Here is a 19,657-nt window from a genome sequence, read left to right as displayed (position 1 = left end):
GTACAGCATTTGAGCTTGGACAAAAGTTGGACAAAAGTACACAACCTACCTTTATCAGAAATATTTATGCATCAAAGCCTTTACCGAAGATATTACTAATAGTATTAATAATGAATGACTTTGGACAAGCTGTAAACTCAAAGTATTATGCTGGTCCACATTCTTTCTAACCGTCATTTTAAACGAAAATACTTTTAGTTTTTTCTTTGACAAACACCACAGCATTTCGTGGATAATTTCTTAAGCACATTTGTACAAGCACTTGGAATCTGTCCAAGCCCTACTTTGTCAGGCATTTTCTTTTACTGCAACGGACATAAAAACTCCCTTGCTTTTAACAGAGCGTTTCATAATTTCTAATTTCGAAAATTATTTAAACTGCAACACTTATCATTCAACCAGGGCTCAAAATATCACAAGGATCCTCAAGAGCACATCAAAGACTGTATTAAAAGATACTTGTATCAGATACATGAGAATCCAGGCTTTTTTTCTCAACACTTTCTTTTCCGTATACCAGATATTATGGAACTACTTCAGAAGGCTGTCAGCCAGTCAGATTCCAGGAATCAGTAATTTAAAGAAAATTCGATTTCTCCCTAAACATTTTAAGCATCGAAGTCTCTAACTAACATGTGAAATAGTGGCAGTTTTAAGCTTTTCTGCTAATATAATATGGAATTGCGTATCTGAAGAAATTAATAACGATATGATTATATTTGTGTACTGCGACAGGGCTGTGTAGGGCTGTTTCGCCTCACAATCAGACAAATGCAACATAAATTGGGCTGTGTAGTCTTCTAAGTATCTTAATAAACTTTCAGCATAGCTTTCTCCCCGTTTAGATTTATTTTTCTTGGGATCTTGGGATCAAACGTGGAAAGATTAGATTGTAATCGTTTTTATTTTTTAAATACATTTTAGAAAAGTGTAATCTATACTAAAAAGCTATACACCACCTGCTATAAAGATACATATTGTAATACTTTCGGTCTCAGATAGGACGGACACAAGAACTCAGACTTGCAGAGTTAAAGCAAGTTAAAGCCTTGATTTTATATATCACCTTTAAAAGTGGCATCACCAAGCAATACAGATTACAAAGTAAATACCCAACACTGATTGCACCCATCTGTCATGTTAATAAAGACCTTTAAATTGAATTTAGTTTTATTACTTGTTTTTCAGGAAGTTAAAAAAAAACACTTGAATTACTTATCCAGTCTCTCGAACTAAAATTATTTTTCAATCAATGCAACTAACATCGGGCAACGTGTTTTTTTTAATCCAACATTGACAGCCACATCTTAAATCTTGTCAGTCAGCTCTTTTTTCTCTATCTGAATTGTGGCGATTCAAACAACCTGGGATAACAAGTGGTCTCAAAGTCACCGAGCTCACAGAGCTTCAACAACAGATGACAATTTCCTTAGTCCTTCCTTAGTCTTCCTGAAATTGTCAGATTATGAGTGAACAAAAGCATTTTATTAAAAACACGTTTGTGTTTGTTTGGGAGCTATATTATGTATTTTTCATATGTAAGAAATAATGATGTGTTCCTGCTTACACATTGCACGACTTTAAAAGCTAGAAAAACAGGTTTCGATTCACATTATCTGGCGAGCCTTGTTTTGTCAAAGGAAAATTCTATTCTACTCTGAGAATGTAGGGGGAGGAAGAATGTCCCTTGTCTTTTTACTTACTCCAATACACCAATGCATTAGCATGTTAAAGCGATTTCATTGAGGAGCCTAGCTTTCTTAACTAGTAAGTACTGTACTTACTGGGTTTTGAAGGGGGGGAGGTGTCTTTTGCTGGAAATCTCGCCCCCTTCTACTTTGAAAATACCTGTGAAACAGGTTTAATTCGTCACAGCCAGCACTCCCGCAGAGAGGGGGGTTGTACTTGCAGTGCATCGGTATAGATGGGAAAGCCAGACCCGAGTCAAGTCTAGCCATGTGTGAGTCTAGTCTCACAGAGCTTCAACAGCAGATGACAACTTGTGAGTTTGATTAAGAATGAATAAAAACATTTCATTAATAACGCGTTTGCGTTTGTCTGGGTGCTGAAAAAGTAAAAAACAATTACTTTTTGACAATGAAGAACTGTGTGTGTGTCTCTCTCTCTGCTGGCGTTTGTAATCGTTTTTATTTTTAAATACATTTTAGCAAAGTAATGTACCATAAAAGTATTGTGAGACATATTTGGGTTAACATGTTCAGTGTTCAGTGTGTGGTAATTTGTTTGGTGCAAGTGAAGTTTTATTTAAAATCTGACCCAGGGAAAAGTGTGGTGTGGACGGCTGAGGAGAGAATGCAGGCTCCCGCTGTGTCCGTTATTCTTTTTGTCTTTTTGAGCCAGTGAAAGCTCTGTTGTCCTTCACATGAATGCCTGAATCATTGTACCGAACCCAGGATTTTACAGTATTTTTTTCTTTAAAATACCAATAACAGCAACATACAGTTTACATAATATGTTGATGTTCCAAAATTAATATAGTTTATGACCTTTATGACCTTTGTTATGCTCTTCGTTAATGTCTAAGCCGGAACACATCATTATATCTCATTTTGTATTTCTTTAAAAAAAAAATCGTTTGCCCAGCCTAACAGTAATGTTGTTATTGTTTTTATCCTGTAAAGCGCTTTGAGGAGCCACCTTTAAAGGCGCCATATACAATAAAGTTCATTATTATTACTATTGTTAATTTGCTGGACAGAGAGGTGAACATTATTACGCAGAAGACAAAGATAGCGATTTACGTTGCATTGTGCATTGTGCTGCTATAATACAGTTTTAAATAATTAAAAGTCTAAACACTATCAGCTTTATTTATGGGTTTTAAATAAAGGCGATTTAAACGCGATTTAAATCAATATAAATGTTTATATTGCAATGCATAGGTGACTATTCATTGTTATTAAAATGACTTAAATTCGATCATGTTGTGATATTTAGAAATATAAATTTGTTTGGTGCGAGTGAAGTTTTATTTAATCTCTGACCCAGGGAAATGTTTTATTTTTTCAAAGATGTGATATATAGTATATTCGACGAATCACTGCCCACTGGGTGTGCGGACCTTTTCTTATTTACCTTGTGCAATCGTGTTTCATAAAATGTAATTGTATTATAGCATGAACCCCTGGCGATTTTCTTGATACGTTATATGTGCTCTTGTTTGTATTGTATGTATTTTTGTTGTACAAATAAAAAGTAAAAAGCACAATTTTCCGGATGCAGCTGCTGTAAAAAAAATTACTCCAATACACCAATGAACAGACCCACTCACCTCTTAGTGTGCACAGTGCATGTCGCAGCGCTTCCTGCTTTCACTTCAATGCGCGTCCTGATGTACCCCGGTCTCCCGCGTGACAGGTGGGGATAATCACCACTATACTAACGAGGAAGACATCGCTCTCTCCTACCCCCGGCATCATATCGCGACCCACCATGCTGGAAGCCGACGCGTGCTGTGATTCCTTTATGGAGCAGAAATGAAAACCGAGGAGCCGAGAGATCATTTCAGCATTTCGCATGTGAATGGAAAACACAAACGACCAACTTGGAATGACTTGCTTTTGACGCTTTTCAAAGCATTCTTTGTGCATCAAACAGACCCACTCACCTCTTAATGTGGAGGGATCTGCACAGTGCATGTTTCCTGCTTTCACTTCAATGCGCGTCCTGATATTGATTTTTTTTCGTGTGCCGTGCGGAGGCTCTGAAAGCGAGAGCAATGAAAAGGTGCACGGCGCTGTGAAAGAAACGGAGGTAAAGACGTCTCTATACATGGATGACGTCACCCTCCTCCTCTCTGACAATGCCTCAATTAGCAGAGCACTGCAGTGTTGTGATCAGTTCTCTTTGGCTTCCTCTGCAAAAATTAACAAATCTAAGAGTGAGATTTTTTATCAGAACTGGAGGGAGCCAAAAGAAGGACATGATCTCAGGCTGCAAGAGAAGAGAATTAAGGTCCTGGGGGTGTATTTTGGAGAAGAGATAGGAACAGTAAATTGGCAGAACAATTTGCCAATCTTAAACAAAAAACTGATGCAATGGAAGGACCGAGACCTCACCATGACAGGGAAGGTGCTGGTCATCAAAGCCGAGCTCTTGCCTGTCTTGAATTTTCTGGCTTCTACCTTCCCAATCCAACACCGTGTTGCGGGGGCGCTGAGGAGATTGATGTTTCAATTTCTATGGGGTGGGAAGCAGGAAAGACTCAGAAGGGAAATAATGTACAGGCCGCTACCCTCAGGGGGGAAGTCTGTCCCAGATATTGCTACGAAGCTACGAAGCAGAAAATCTGTGGGAAATAGAGAGCATAGGTCAATATCTCAAGAAACTGTGAAAAACATTATCATGTTTAAGTAAAGAATGTGATTTGAACCAGAAAAAAAGAAATTGTTGCTATTTAACTGGTACCGTGTCAAAATGAAATGAGATGTGATCATATATACTGTTTTAAGTATGTATATTAATGTAAAGCTTTCTAATTTGTGATGTCCTGTATTTTTTTTGTGAAAAGAAAATAAAGTTCATAAAAATTGAAATCGGTTCACCCAGGGCGAGGCTCGGCCATTGCACTCCGGCTGTGCTGACCCCTGCGAATTCCCCAAATGTGGGAATCTCGACTGCATAATTTCTGGTAGTGGGGGACTGCGTTCGCGCTCTCCCCTGATGTGCTTGGTCCAATATCGGATACGGAAGAGTTACGACACCATGAGCTGCGATACGATCCCAGTTCGAAGGGAGTCGATTCCACTGCTGGTTCTCGGTTTCTTTTAGTTAGAGGTCCGGAGAAGCATTTCAAGCTCGTTGCACTACTCCTTCCGGACATTCATTCCCTTTTCAAAGTCAGTCGTTTTGCTGTAGTCTGCATTATTTAGGCTGATTATCGAGGTTAGCCTTTATTTGGTCATGGGGGCCTCGATACTGTATGCTAATTCTCAAGACAGTTTCACCCGATTTCTGATTGCTAGGTTCTGTACCAGAGCAGACATGTCAAACAGTGAATGGCTGTACCTCTATTGTATCCCTGCTCAATTAATGAAATCAGTAATAAATGAATATATGTATAGTTATACGAAAAACAAGTGGTTTATCGACTCATCTTCATTTGCAGATTTAGAGGCAGATTCGATATTCATTTTACAAATGTTTTTTTTTTATATGGGTCACACTCATGCCATAGCAACAAAACATCTCTAGAAATGAGGCTATAGATCACCTTTCCATCCTCCAGGTTTTCTTCCCAAAGCCTAAGGCACCAACGGTGACCCCTGCTGGCCGAGAGAGCAAAAGCTTGCAGCACCTGGTATTCCCAGAAAGTCTCCCATGCAAGCACTAACCAGGCCTGACCCTACTTAGCTTCAGAGATCAGACACGTTCAGGGTGGTGTGGCCGCAGGCGAAAGTAATAGCACCTGACTCGCTACTTGAAGCTGTGTGTGGCTGGGGTTCCGTGCCCCCCGAGCTTGACTGAAGTATCGTTCGTGTGCAACTCTTTGGAAAGGAGCTGCTTTCCAAATTGCATTGCGTACCTGGATGTTGGCGAATGTGCTCCCTTGTGTTGGCTTGTCCCGCACTGGAGGAGAACAAACAAACTGCTCGGAGGAGCACAAGGCAAGTCTTCACAAGACAAAAACCTCCAGTGCACACATGTCAAACAGTGAATGGCTGTACCTCTATTGTATCCATGCTCAATTTGGGTGGGCAAAACGAGAAAACGAGCGCGCCGTTTCCTACACATCTGCAGTCACCAATGCACATTCGCAGCATTTCCCGGGACGCAATTTGGCCTCATTTGCATAACACCAGACCGGCAGATCGCTACGCAAGCTCGCGTCGTGCACCTGCCATACACCGAACAAACACCGGAGCCTTTTCAGCAATTTCCAAAAAACGGGCCTGCTCGCCTGCCCACAAGGCTCCATCTCTTACCCGCTCTCCAGAGCCTGCTGTCTTCTGTGCTGTTCTCTCGGCACCGCTGCAGCGCACACAACTCCTGTAGCGCGGGGAGAAAGTTTCCACGCTCCGCCGCAGGGAAGGCTCGCTCCGTGTGCACACGTCCTTTCAATGCCAGTTCAACAAGTGCTCCGCATTAGCAGCGTCGGGGCTCCGGCGTGTCGCACCTCACCTCGCACAGCCCCCTCCTTGAATGTCTCGCGCTGGGCATGCCCCGCTCTTCTCCACCTCATCTTATCGCGTGTGACCACCGACAATGGCCACAATGCCGGGGAATGGCACCTGTAAAGTGTTAATTGGGGCACAGGAACAGCCCGTCTCGTCTCGGGGGCCGGCTTCAAAGACAATACAGCAAACACAGCGGGGCGGGGGAAGTAGATACGACACATGCAGGTACATTCAGCTCCGGTGGGAACGAGTCATTTGTCGGTCTTTTAGTGTTCCCCTTTACCAATCAGTCGGGGTCTCCTCCTAATCCCCGTCTCATATGTAACAATCAATGACGAGGCCCCCCTGTCCCGCGATATTGTATTTGTCTCCTGGCCGCTGGCTGGCGCCGTGAGATTTAGTACTCGCGCAAGAGACCGGGGGCAGAGCGCCCCCCACAAAGTGTGCGCTCCAGGTTCCCTCTCGGGGCTCTGCAACACAGCGGAAAGGCAGCGAGAAGGAGCCTCTTGCTCTGACGCCGCAAGCCACAAGAGGGCGGAGGCGCCGCGCGCCCGGCCGACGTGTTGGACTGGTGTGCTTTATGTGCTGAAATAAACATGCGACAGCCCAGAAATGTTTTCAGAGTGCTGTGCACTGGAGGTTTTTGTCTTGTGAAGACTTGCCTTGTGCTCCTCCGTGCAGTTTGTTTGTTCTCCTCCAGTGCAGGACAAGCCAACACAAGGGAACACATTCGCCAACATCCAGGTACGCAATGCAATTTGGAAAGAGGCTCCTTTCCAAAGAGTTGCACACGAACGATCCTTCAGTCCAACTCGGGGGGCACAGAGCCCCAGCCACACACAGCTTCAAGTAGCGAGTTAGGCGCCATGGCTTTTGCTTGCGGCCACACCACCCTGAATGTGCCCAATCTCGTCTGATCTTGGAAGCTAAGCAGGGTTGGGCCTGGTTAATACTTGGATGTAAGACTTCCTGGGAATACCAGGTGCTGCAAGCTTTTGCTCTCTCGGCCAGCAGGGGTCGCCGTTGGTGCCGTAGGCTTTGGGAGGAAAACCTGGAGGATGGAAAGGTGATCTATAGCCTCATCTCTAGAGATGTTTTGTTGCTATGGCATGTGTGTGACCCATATAAAAAAAAACCGTTTGTAAAACGAATATCGAAGCTGCCTCTAAATCTGCAAATGAAGACGAGTCGATAAACCACTTGTTTATCGTATAACTATACATATATTCATTTATTACTGATTTCATTCATTGAGCACGGATACAATAGAGGTACAGCCATTCACTGTTTGACATGTCTGCACTGGTACAGAACCTAGCAATCAGAAAACGGGTGAAACTGTGTTGAGAATTAGCATACAGTACCGAGGCCCCCATGACCAAATAAAGGCTAACCTCGATAATCAGCCTAAATAATGCAGACTACAGCAAAACGACTGACTTTGAAAAGGGAATGAATGTCCGGAAGGAGTAGTGTAACCAGCTTGAAATGTTTCTCCGGACCTCTAACTAAAAGAAACCGGGAACCAGCAGTGGCATCGACTCCTTTCGAACTGGGATCCTATCGCAGCACGTGGTGTCGTAACTCTTCCGTATCCGATATTGGACCAAGCACATCAGGGGAGAGCGCGAACGCAGTCCCCCACTACCAGAAATAATGCAGTCGAGATTCCCACATTTGGGGAATTCGCAGGGGTCAGCACAGCCGGAGTGCAATGGCCGAGCCTCGCCCTGGGTGAATCGATTTTTTAAGAACTTTATTTTCTTTTCACAAAAAAATACAGGACATCACAAATTAGAAAGCTTTACATTAATATACATACTTAAAACAGTATATATGATCACATCTCATTACATTTTGACACGGTACCAGTAACATAGCAACAATTTCTATTTTTCTGGTGTAAATCACATTCTTTACTTAAACATGATAATGTTTTTCACAGTTTCTTGAGATATTGACCTATGCTCTCTATTTCCCACAGATTTTCTGCTTCCTCCCTCCTTTCTCTCCACAGATCTCTGAGGTAATAGTTCTCTCGGGTGATGAACAGGGCCAGGCAACCTGCTGCCTTGACTGGGACCTTGATGCCTTTGAACAGCCCCATGTTCCTCACTCTCCAAAGAGCGTCTTTCCCACTGTTCACCACAGCCCAGATCCTGTCAAACAAGTCAGGAGGAAGTTTGACAGGAGAGATGCCGTTGTAGTGGCAATGCTTGTTAATAAGACAAGCGGTGGTATGCTGTCCTAAATGAGGCCCCATCTCACCTTCCATCTCTGTGGTGCAGCCACAGAGAAAGTATTCATGCAGGCTGATTTAAGATGTTTTCTTTTGATAAGGGACAGCTCCCAGATGGGGATGCACTTAGCTAAGCCTGGCTATCATGATCAATGGTCATCCATTGGCGCCTATCTGTCTAGGGAGTGCCAAATGGACATCTGGACTGCATTGCTAAGTGTCAAGAGAAAGTGACTCATATCTCACCTTGATCAACCAATCAGGGACTGGCAGGGCGTGGTAATACCACGTGGGTCTCCAATGCCCGCCAACGTCTCAACCAATCAGCACACATCTGTGTCTTGGTCAAAAAGTGAGCGCAAGCTCAGATCGGGGCTCTCCTTGGCCATTGTCGCACATCCTCAGAGACAATCATGTGACAACTGCTGTTGTCTGCAAAGGGACTTGGACTTTGCTCTAAGCGCAAGGCCGAGGATCCCGTACGTACTCAGAATTCAGAAAGCTTTTAAGCGCAGGAGGCGCCCTATCCCCGCTCGCTCGCTCATTCCCCAGTTCACACGTGCAGTGCGGCTTGTCCGTCTGTTTATTTGTCAGCTTTGGCGAGACGCGGGTGCTTGTGTATTAGCGTGAGCGTTTTTTATTCTGATCAGGAACAGTTTTACAAGTCCGCAAAGGATCGAGGAAAGGTTTATCGCCAGCTGAAAAGAGACACAGCGCTTCAGCTGTGGAGACTTGTTCGGCTGGCGTTCGGAGAGTCGCGTTTTTCAGAATTGTATTGAGATCGTTTTCCACAGAGCTCAGATGTCAAAGCACAGCAGCAGCTCTCCACAGCGATCCTCTATAGCGCCCTTTCTCCCGCAGCTCCGTCCTCATTGGAAGGAAGCAAGAGTGAAAGGCTGAAGTGAAATAGAGCGGGGACGAAGGCAGTGAAGAGAGAGAACGTGGGAAGAAGAGAAAAACGCAAGGGAAAAAAAGCAGCGTCGTAAAAGAGGTGACGGAGCTGTCCTCTCAATAAGAAGGGTGCCAGCGAGCCTTGCTCTCGCTTACGGCCACACCCCCTTGAGCACACCTGATCTCGTCTGGTCTCGGAAGCTAAACAGGGATGGGCCTGGTTAGTACTTGGATGGGAGACCGCCTGGGAATACCAGGTACTGTAAGTTTTTAAGCGCAGGAGGCGCCCTATCCCCGCTCGCTCGCTCGCTCATTCCCACGTTCACACGTGCAGTGCGGCTTGTCCGTCTGTTTATTTGTCAGCTTTGGCGAGACACGGGTGCTTGTGTATTAGCGTGAGCGTTTTTTATTCTGATCATGAACAGTTTTACAAGTCCGCAAAGGATCGAGGAAAGGTTTATCGCCAGCTGAAAAGAGACACAAAGCTTCGGCTGTGGAGACTTGTTCTGCTGGCGTTCGGAGAGTCGCTTTTTTCAGAATTGTATTGAGATCGTTTTCCACAGAGCTCAGATGTCAAAGCACAGCAGCAGCTCTCCACAGCGATCCTCTATAGCGCCCTTTCTCCCGCAGCTCCGTCCTCATTGGAAGGAAGCAAGAGTGAAAGGCTGAAGTGAAATAGAGCGGGACGAAGGCAGTGAAGAGAGAGAACGTGGGAAGAAGAGAAAAACGCAAGGGAAAAAAAGCAGCGTCGTAAAAGAGGTGACGGAGCTGTCCTCTCAATAAGAAGGGTGCCAGCGAGCCTTGCTCTCGCTTACGGCCACACCCCCCTTGAGCACGCCTGATCTCGTCTGATCTCGGAAGCTAAACAGGGATGGGCCTGGTTAGTACTTGGATGGGAGACCGCCTGGGAATACCAGGTACTGTAAGCTTTTAAGCGCAGGAGGCGCCCTATCCCCGCTCGCTCGCTCATTCCCCTGTTCACACGTGCAGTGCGGCTTGTCTGTCTGTTTATTTGTCAGCTTTGGCGAGACACGGGTGCTTGTGTATTAGCGTGAGCGTTTTTTATTCTGATCAGGAACAGTTTTACAAGTCCGCAAAGGATCGAGGAAAGGTTTATCGCCAGCTGAAAAGAGACACAAAGCTTCGGCTGTGGAGACTTGTTCGGCTGGCGTTCGGAGAGTCGCGTTTTTCAGAATTGTATTGAGATCGTTTTCCACAGAGCCCAGATGTCAAAGCACAGCAGCAGCTCTCCACAGCGATCCTCTATAGCGCCCTTTCTCCCGCAGCTCCGTCCTCATTGGAAGGAAGCAAGAGTGAAAGGCTGAAGTGAAATAGAGCGGGGACGAAGGCAGTGAAGAGAGAGAACGTGGGAAGAAGAGAAAAACGCAAGGGAAAAAAAGCAGCGTCGTAAAAGAGGTGACGGAGCTGTCCTCTCAATAAGAAGGGTGCCAGCGAGCCTTGCTCTTGCTTACGGCCACACCCCCTTGAGCACGCCTGATCTCGTCTGATCTCGGAAGCTAAACATGGATGGGCCTGGTTAGTACGTGGATGGGAGACCGCCTGGGAATACCAGGTGCTGTAAGCTTTTAAGCGCAGGAGGTGCCCTATCCCCGCTCGCTCGCTCATTCCCCTGTTCACACGTGCAGTGCGGCTTGTCCGTCTGTTTATTTGTCAGCTTTGGCGAGACACGGGTGCTTGTGTATTAGCGTGAGCGTTTTTTATTCTGATCAGGAACAGTTTTACAAGTCCGCAAAGGATCGAGGAAAGGTTTATCGCCAGCTGAAAAGAGACACAAAGCTTCGGCTGTGGAGACTTGTTCGGCTGGCGTTCGGAGAGTCGCGTTTTTCAAAATTATATTGAGATCGTTTTCCACAGAGCCCAGATGTCAAAGCACAGCAGCAGCTCTCCACAGCGATCCTCTATAGCGCCCTTTCTCCCGCAGCTCCGTCCTCATTGGAAGGAAGCAAGAGTGAAAGGCTGAAGTGAAATAGAGCGGGGACGAAGGCAGTGAAGAGAGAGAACGTGGGAAGAAGAGAAAAACGCAAGGGAAAAAAAGCAGCATCGTAAAAGAGGTGACGGAGCTGTCCTCTCAATAAGAAGGGTGCCAGCGAGCCTTGCTCTCGCTTACGGCCACACCCCCTTGAGCACGCCTGATCTCGTCTGATCTCGGAAGCTAAACATGGATGGGCCTGGTTAGTACGTGGATGGGAGACCGCCTGGGAATACCAGGTGCTGTAAGCTTTTAAGCGCAGGAGGTGCCCTATCCCCGCTCGCTCGCTCATTCCCCTGTTCACACGTGCAGTGCGGCTTGTCCGTCTGTTTATTTGTCAGCTTTGGCGAGACACGGGTGCTTGTGTATTAGCGTGAGCGTTTTTTATTCTGATCATGAACAGTTTAACAAGACCGCAAAGGATCGAGGAAAGGTTTATCGCCAGCTGAAAAGAGACACAGCGCTTCGGCTGTGGAGACTTGTTCGGCTGGCGTTCGGAGAGACGCGTTTTTCAGAATTGTATTGAGATCGTTTTCCACAGAGCTCAGATGTCAAAGCACAGCAGCAGCTCTCCACAGCGATCCTCTATAGCGCCCTTTCTCCCGCAGCTCCGTCCTCATTGGAAGGAAGCAAGAGTGAAAGGCTGAAGTGAAATAGAGCGGGGACGAAGGCAGTGAAGAGAGAGAACGTGGGAAGAGAAAAACGCAAGGGAAAAAAGCAGCGTCGTAAAAGAGGTGACGGAGCTGTCCTCTCAATAAGAAGGGTGCCAGCGAGCCTTGCTCTCGCTTACGGCCACACCCCCTTGAGCACGCCTGATCTCGTCTGATCTCGGAAGCTAAACATGGATAGGCCTGGTTAGTACTTGGATGGGAGACCGCCTGGGAATACCAGGTGCTGTAAGCTTTTAAGCGCAGGAGGCGCCCTATCCCCGCTCGCTCGTTCATTCATTCCCCTGTTCACACGTGCAGTGCGGCTTGTCCGTCTGTTTGTCAGCTTTGGCGAGACACGGGTGATTGTTTATTAGCGTGAGCGTTTTTTATTCTGATCATGAACAGTTTAACAAGTCCGCAAAGGATCGAGGAAAGGTTTATCGCCAGCTGAAAAGAGACACAGCGCTTCGGCTGTGGAGACTTGTTCGGCTGGCGTTCGGAGAGTCGCGTTTTTCAGAATTGTATTGAGATCGTTTTCCACAGAGCTCAGATGTCAAAGCACAGCAGCAGCTCTCCACAGCGATCCTCTATAGCGCCCTTTCTCCCGCAGCTCCGTCCTCAATGGAAGGAAGGAAGAGTGAAAGGCAGAAGTGAAATAGAGCGGGGACGAAGGCAGTGAAGAGAGAGAACGTGGGAAGAAGAGAAAAACGCAAGGGAAAACAAGCAGCGTCGTAAGAGGTGACGGAGCTGTCCTCTCAATAAGAAGGGTGCCAGCGAGCCTTGCTCTCGCTTACGGCCACACCCCCTTGAGCACGCCTGATCTTGTCTGATCTCGGAAGCTAAACAGGGATGGGCCTGGTTAGTACTTGGATGGGAGACCGCCTGGGAATACCAGGTGCTGTAAGCTTTCAAGCGCAGGGGACGCCCTATCCCCGCTCGCTCGCTCATTCCCCTGTTCACAGGTGCAGTGCGGCTTGTCCGTCTGTTTATTTGTCAGCTTTGGCGAGACACGGGTGCTTGTGTATTAGCGTGAGCGTTTTTTATTCTGATCAGGAACAGTTTTACAAGTCCGCAAAGGATCGAGGAAAGGTTTATCGCCAGCTGAAAAGAGACACAGCGCTTCGGCTGTGGAGACTTTATTAATAAGGCCCCTCAGTAGTTGAGATCTCTGTTATACCCATCTAGAAACATGCAATCAGCATGTTATTGCTGAAGCAATAGTCACAACATTATTCCACACCTGGGTGAGATGCGGGTTATGATGACAGTCATGCTTTCTACACCTTATACTGAGCTCAGAAATGGACCAAGCGGACATCTCACGAGCAGATCCCTCCGTGTATAAGAAAGGCAACTTGTCTCAGCAAAAATACCACGGATTCACATCCAAAATATGATAAAAAGGCAAAAACCCCACACTTGGAATGCAAACGTACCCTAAAAAGGAAACCCGGTTTTAAAACCAACTTGATTTTCCCCTGGAGAAACCTTTTTATGGACACACATCGCATCTATTACACATGTAGAACTAAATATAAAGATAAAACTTAACATAAGAAGTCATGACATATCACACATGACGAAGTCTGGTCCAGAATAAACAGTTTACACTGACCCACCTTTATTTAGCCTGGTCACTCACTTCTATTAACTGTTTAACTGGGTAACAAATTAATATTTGTTTCAATTTGGGATCTACACCTGGGAGCCCTGAAATGTTGGCCAGAGGGGAGAAGCTGATATTCAGACGTGAGAATATATTAAAAAAAAGGATCTGATGTTGTTTTTCACCTGTCTAATCAAAGCTTGTTCAAAAATTATCTGATTATAGGACACACGAGTTTATAATCATACTCATTCCACTTTTTAACCCCGTATATATGCACAATATGAAACGTATATACACTAAATCTCACGTTTGACTCCCATAATATACATTTCTTTACGAAAATTAGTAACACTACAATTATCAACCCCCCATGACGAGGCAATATTTCATACCTTTGTTTCTTTGTGGGTTCAAAGTTCTGTCCTGTCGTTTCACACGTAATGTTTTGGTAGTTATCTCAATTTTCCTTTGCAATTATCTCCAAGATCATCATCAACTTTTTGTAAAACGCTATGCACAACTGATATTTAAAGAAAGTCCTGTACCAAAACGTCTTCGTAGGGAAAGACAACTTTTTTTTCCTTACGTTAGTCGCTACACGGTTACTCAAAAAATCCATTCACCGCCTTTAAAAAAAAGTTTCGTTTTTTATTGTGGTTCACTGACATTTCTGTCACAATTCTGAGGGACCCCAAATAAAATTCACTTGCCGGTATAAAGACGCCGGCGAGGATAAGACAGGTATCGAGCCACCTGCGTATCTAGCGGACGTTTAAAATAAAAAAATGGCGTGTAATGTTGCGAAGGGCTACTGTTTTTTTTTATAGTTTGTCGATTGTAAGGGACGTGGGCCGCGACAGAAATACTGGACGGGGTGGGAAAAGCTTGATTGATGGTTTATTGTACCGCAACGGTCACAATTGACTCACCAGCAAAGATGGCGCCGAGGCCACAGCGACTCCCTCCCGCCCTGCCTCGCACCGAAGCTCGAGCTGCGGAGCGCGACGCCAAACCGCCGGTCCACGGGCGCAGGCGCCGGACATAGACGTCATAAACCCTTCCGAGGCGCAGGAATTATAGATCACGGTAGTTTCTTCTGGACCCGGGTTAGGGACAGTGTGCCCTCCGTGAGAGTCTTCTGAGGAAGCCAGTGTCTCATGGGTGTCCAGGCTTGGTACCATCTGTCCATCACAGGACACACAGACACACACACTCACTCACACACCCTGGACAGGACACCAGTCCATCACAGGACACACACACACTCACACACCCTGGACAGGACATCAGTCCCTCACAGGACACACACACACAACCTGGATAGGACACCAGTCCCTCACAGGACACTCAGACACACACACTCACACAACCTGGACAGGAACCAGTCCATCACATGACAAACACACACTCACTCACACACCCTGGACAGGACAGCTCTCCATCACAGGACACACACACACCAGGGCCAGTTTTCCCAGAAGCCAATTAGCCCAAAAGCCTGTCTTTGGACCCGAAGAACACAGGGAGAACATGCAGACTCCACACAGACAGTCCCCCCCCCGGGTCCAGACCCGAGCCCGGAGCCCCCCCGCGCTGAACCCCTCCGTACAGACGGCCGCACAAAGCTCCGTTGTTCCCGATTCCCGAGGTGATCTTTTAAAAAAAGCCGGTGTGTTGCCTCCAGGTGACATTTCCTACTGGAGTCAGGACAGGAGGCTCTTCTGTACACAGAAGGGGGTGGGAGTGGGGAACAAGCCGCCCAGCCCTGTGGTTGAAGCCGATACCCCGGCTTCTCTCCAGACACAGCTGGGTGAGCTCCTCCAGTCAGTACAGGGGGCTCTACTGTACACAGAGGGTGGCGGGGGTGTGGAACAACTCCTTTGTTCGGGGCCTTGGGGCATTCTTGTTGTGAAAGGCGCTATATAAAAAAAACTGAATTGAAATTGAATCTTACAGGTTTGGGTTTTTCGGAGATCTTGTCAGAGATCTTGTCTGACGTGCCATTTCAAAAACGTAACGACACTCCTCACGTCCGAGCGCCGCCGGTCTGTGACGTAACGTATGCTTACACAACCATGACGGTTTCATCATGGACAGCACGAAAGCCCGAAAAGTGGTTGACGTTTTAATTTGGCAACGCCACGATGGATCCCAGTTTTTTTTTTATTTTGGGGGCCAAAGAGGACAAAAAAGGAAACGTCTGGAGGTGGATCGATGGTCATCTCTGCGGTTGTTCTGATGTTCTGGAAAAAAACAAAACAAAAAAAAAACGGCTCGCTTGCCCGGTCGTGTAGTGTTTCCACACCCCACGCAAATCAACTTCTCTTCGCCCCCTGAGGCTCGTCGCCCGCCGCACCCCTCTCACGTGATAGGGGCTTCCCCCGGCTGTGACGTACTTACCCTACCCCCTTTTCCGCCAACGTCATACCGAAGGTCGCGCTTCGGGCCGCGGCGATGTTGACGGACTGTCTTGTAGCGTGAGAAGGGTTTAAATTTCGACTTAAGGAGTTGGCCATCGTTATATTTCGCGAGGTATCATACGGGGGGGAAAAGAACATTTATATTTATCAACCTACTAGTAATACTGGGTGGATGTCACGTTCCCCAAAGTTCAGTGCCTCTCTCTAATAAAGTAGAAACGCGACATTAAAAAAAAGAACTCCTATTCCCATTTGTAATGACCCCATCGTGTTTTTCCCGGTGTGCGCTTATCTTTCGGAGACCGTTTCTCTCTGGTGTTGTTTTGCTGTTGGAATAAATGCCGAGGTGACCCTTCTGTGTGGAGTCTGCGTATTCTCTCCAGCGGGTCGTTTCCTCCACCGCAGGGGCTGGTCGAACCGGGGTCCCAATCGTCACAGAAGTGTGTGTCGTTTTGGGTGGTGGTGGGGGGGTGCATCGGGGATACTGCGCCCCGAGGGGGTGACCTCTCACCTTACTCCGGACAATGGGAAAAGACCTGTATCTTCACGAGTCCGGGTTGTGAAAACTTCTGGCAGTTCAAAACGTTTCGAAGGGACTACAGCGCTACCCTGTTTTCCATTTGTATCGTGTATTATTAGACAGTCATAAGTATCTGTACTGATCACAGAGTCCCCCTCTCACTGCCAGGACTGAAGACCAGTGCAGCACGAATAATAATAATAATTAATAAGTCTGGACTCTCCACTCAGAGCTCCTCCCAGGTCAGGGGGATCCCCTCCAGCCCCCCCAGTGTGCAGCCCCTACCTGGATGATGCTCCAGTCTGCTCAGCACACAGCAGCTCTCAGTGGGGAGGAGAGCAGAGGAATGGAGCCAGTTCAGAAAGGGGGGTGATAAGGAGGCCATGATGGGTCAAGACCAGGGGGGGAATCAGGCCAGGACACTGGGGTAACACCCCTACTCTTCTCCAGAAACACCCCGGGATTGTTAACGAGCACAGAGAGTCAGGACCTCGGTTTTACGTCTCATCCGAAGGACGGCGCCTGTTTACAGTCCAGTGTCCCCCGTCACTATACTGGGGTATCAGGACCCACACAGACTGCAGGGTGAGAGCGCCCCCTGCTGGCCCCACTCACACCTCTCCCAGCAGCAACCTTGGGGGGGGGGGGGAGGGAAAAAACCAAAAGCTAAACAGATTTTTTTTTAAAAAAATTTATTGATGCTTAACAAAAGGTCATCAGTCCAGTCTGGGGCCCCTCAGCTTCAGTTCAGACCAGTCTAGGGCCCCCCAGCTTCAGTACAGTCTGGGGCCCCTCAGCTTCAGTCCAGTGCAGTCTGGGGTCCCTCAGCTTCAGTCCAGACTGGGGTCCTTCAGCATCGGTCCAGCACAGTCTGGGGTCCCTCAGCTTCGGTCCAGCACAGACTGGGGTCCCTCAGCTTCGGTCCAGTCTGAGGTCCCTCAGCTTCGGTCCAGCACAGACTGGGGTCCCTCAGCTTCGGTCCAGACTGGGGTCCCTAAGCTTCGGTCCGGCACAGCCTGAGGTCCCTCAGCTTTGGTCCAGTCCAGTCTGGGGCCTCTCAGCTCTAGTCTAGTCCAGTCTGGGGCCCCTCAGCTCCAGTCCAGTCCAGTCTGGTGTCCCTCAGCTCCAGTGCTGTCCAGTCTGGGGTCTCTCAGCTTCAGACCAGCACAGTCTTGGGTCCCTCAGCTTCGGCCCAGCACAGACTGGGGTCCCTCAGCTTCGGTCCAGCATAGACTGGGGTCCCTCAGCTTCGGTCCAGCACAGTCTGGGGTCCCTCAGCGTCGGTCCAGCACAGTCTGGTGTCCCTCAGCTCCTGTCCAGTCCAGTCTGGGGTCCCTCAGCTTTGGTCCAGCACAGTCTGGGGTCCCTCAGCTTCGGTCCAGTCTGGTGTCTCTCAGCTCCGGTCCAGTCCAATTCAGTCCAGTCCAGTCCAGTCCAGATCTTAGCAGGCACAGAACCAGGAAAGGAACCTGGAAAGATATTGTTATTGCAGGTGTGAGGGACACAGACACAGACGTCACCATGACATCAAACAGCAAGAGGAGACTCCTCCTTGAATCACAGACACGACCGGGCGGCGCCCCCCTGTCTGCTCACCTGCACCTCCTCTTCCTCTTCTTGTCCTTCCCGGCAGCCTGCTTCTCCTCTCCCTCGCTCTTCCTCTCCTGAGCTACGGTCTCCGCCGCCTCCATCGGCTTGTCCTGATCTTCTGTCTCCACTGACACGCAGCTCAGGGACTTTAAAAAGACGCATCGGCGCTTCTGAAGCAGAGACAGGAGAGTCACGTTCCTGAGAGTCGGACTGGACACTCCAGTACATGAACACTGCACTGAGAGAGAGAGGGGTTCACACAGACACACTGACTGGACACTCCAGTACATGAACACTGCACTGAGAGAGAGAGGGGTTCATACATACACACTGACTAGACACTCCAGGACATGAACACTGCACTGAGAGAGAGAGGGGTTCATACAGACACACTGACTGGACACTCCAGTACATGAACACTGCACTGAGAGAGAGAGGGGTTGATACAGACACACTGACTAGACACTCCAGGACATGAACACTGCACTGAGAGAGAGAGGGGTTCATACAGACACACTGACTGGACACTCCAGGACATGAACACTGCACTGAGAGAGAGAGGGGTTCATACAGACACACTGACTGGACACTCCAGGACATGAACACTGCACTGAGAGAGAGAGAGGGGTTCATACAGACACATGACTGGACACTCCAGGACATGAACACTGCACTGAGAGAGAGAGGGGTTCATACAGACACACTGACTGGACACTCCAGTACATGAACACTGCACTGAGAGAGAGAGGGGTTCATACAGACATACTGACTGGACACTGACTTGACACTGGACAGGAGTAAAGAGAAGATCAGAGCATTACCCACCTTCTTTTTCTTCTGTCTCACAGGAGGTGGTGATTGGACCTCCTCCAGCTGGAGTCCGTGGAGGGAGAGAGGGGGCAGGAGAGGGACAGCACAGGGAGAGAAAGAGAGAGACAGGTGAGTCAAGTGTCCCAAGAGCACAGAGACTCTGCTGAGATCACACTCGCAGTGAGTGAGCCTGGGTGTAGCCCACTAATACTGACCCACTGGACACCACAGGACAGAGAGGAGGAGGAGGAGAGAGACACACTGCCTGGACACCACAGGACAGAGAGGAGGAGGAGAGATACACTGACACAGAGAGGAGGAGGAGAGAGACACTGACAGACAGGGCTGAAAGAGAGAGAGACAGAGAGGCAGGGACAGGCAGACAGCAGGCCGAGAGAGACACTGACAGACAGGGCTGAAAGAGAGAGAGACACTGAGACCCAGGGACAGACAAGACGGCAAAACTCCACCACAGACAGGACAGGGGGCAGGGTGGGACCAGCACTGACCTCCTTACTCTCTCCTGCCGGAAGAGCTGTCTCCACCTCCTCTTCCTCCTGCAAGTCAAGAGACAGGCTGAGAGAGTGACGGGCTGGCGGGACATCGGCGAACAGAGCTGAAGGCAAAGAGCAGAGGAGACAGGCCCAGCTGGGACAACGCAGGACAGACAGAGAGACAGACAGGGAGACACACGGAGAGACACAGGGAGAGAGACCCAGCTGGGACAACGCAGGACAGACAGAGAGCAGGGAGACACACGGAGAGACACAGGGAGACAGGCCCAGCTGGGACAACGCAGGA

General features: G+C 48.1%; 1 protein-coding gene and 9 non-coding genes across 10 annotated transcripts in view; 8 read left to right on the top strand and 2 right to left on the bottom strand.

The window, feature by feature from the left end:
- LOC138242559 (interferon-induced very large GTPase 1-like) overlaps positions 1-19,657 on the bottom strand; it is a 173,569-nt gene that overhangs the window by 146,140 nt on the left and 7,772 nt on the right. The gene's annotated exons all lie outside the window — the stretch shown is intronic.
- On the top strand, positions 4,513-4,683 carry LOC138243548 (U1 spliceosomal RNA). Its single transcript, XR_011192203.1, has one exon. It is a non-coding gene; the product is annotated as a U1 spliceosomal RNA (small nuclear RNA).
- LOC138217545 (5S ribosomal RNA) lies at positions 7,013-7,131 on the top strand. Its single transcript, XR_011181257.1, has one exon. It is a non-coding gene; the product is annotated as a 5S ribosomal RNA (ribosomal RNA).
- On the bottom strand, positions 7,754-7,918 carry LOC138243600 (U1 spliceosomal RNA). Its single transcript, XR_011192255.1, has one exon. It is a non-coding gene; the product is annotated as a U1 spliceosomal RNA (small nuclear RNA).
- LOC138217556 (5S ribosomal RNA) lies at positions 9,418-9,536 on the top strand. Its single transcript, XR_011181268.1, has one exon. It is a non-coding gene; the product is annotated as a 5S ribosomal RNA (ribosomal RNA).
- On the top strand, positions 10,077-10,196 carry LOC138217516 (5S ribosomal RNA). The gene has a single exon (XR_011181228.1). It is a non-coding gene; the product is annotated as a 5S ribosomal RNA (ribosomal RNA).
- Positions 10,734-10,852, top strand: LOC138217183 (5S ribosomal RNA). The gene has a single exon (XR_011180895.1). It is a non-coding gene; the product is annotated as a 5S ribosomal RNA (ribosomal RNA).
- Positions 11,390-11,508, top strand: LOC138217182 (5S ribosomal RNA). The gene has a single exon (XR_011180894.1). It is a non-coding gene; the product is annotated as a 5S ribosomal RNA (ribosomal RNA).
- Positions 12,042-12,160, top strand: LOC138217436 (5S ribosomal RNA). Its single transcript, XR_011181148.1, has one exon. It is a non-coding gene; the product is annotated as a 5S ribosomal RNA (ribosomal RNA).
- On the top strand, positions 12,696-12,814 carry LOC138216894 (5S ribosomal RNA). The gene has a single exon (XR_011180607.1). It is a non-coding gene; the product is annotated as a 5S ribosomal RNA (ribosomal RNA).

Source organism: Lepisosteus oculatus, chromosome 14 (genome assembly GCF_040954835.1).
Source record: "Lepisosteus oculatus isolate fLepOcu1 chromosome 14, fLepOcu1.hap2, whole genome shotgun sequence".
Taxonomy (NCBI): Eukaryota; Metazoa; Chordata; class Actinopteri; order Semionotiformes; family Lepisosteidae; genus Lepisosteus; species Lepisosteus oculatus.
Note: the sequence above shows the minus strand (reverse complement) of the source record. Positions and strands in the feature narration are given on the sequence as shown.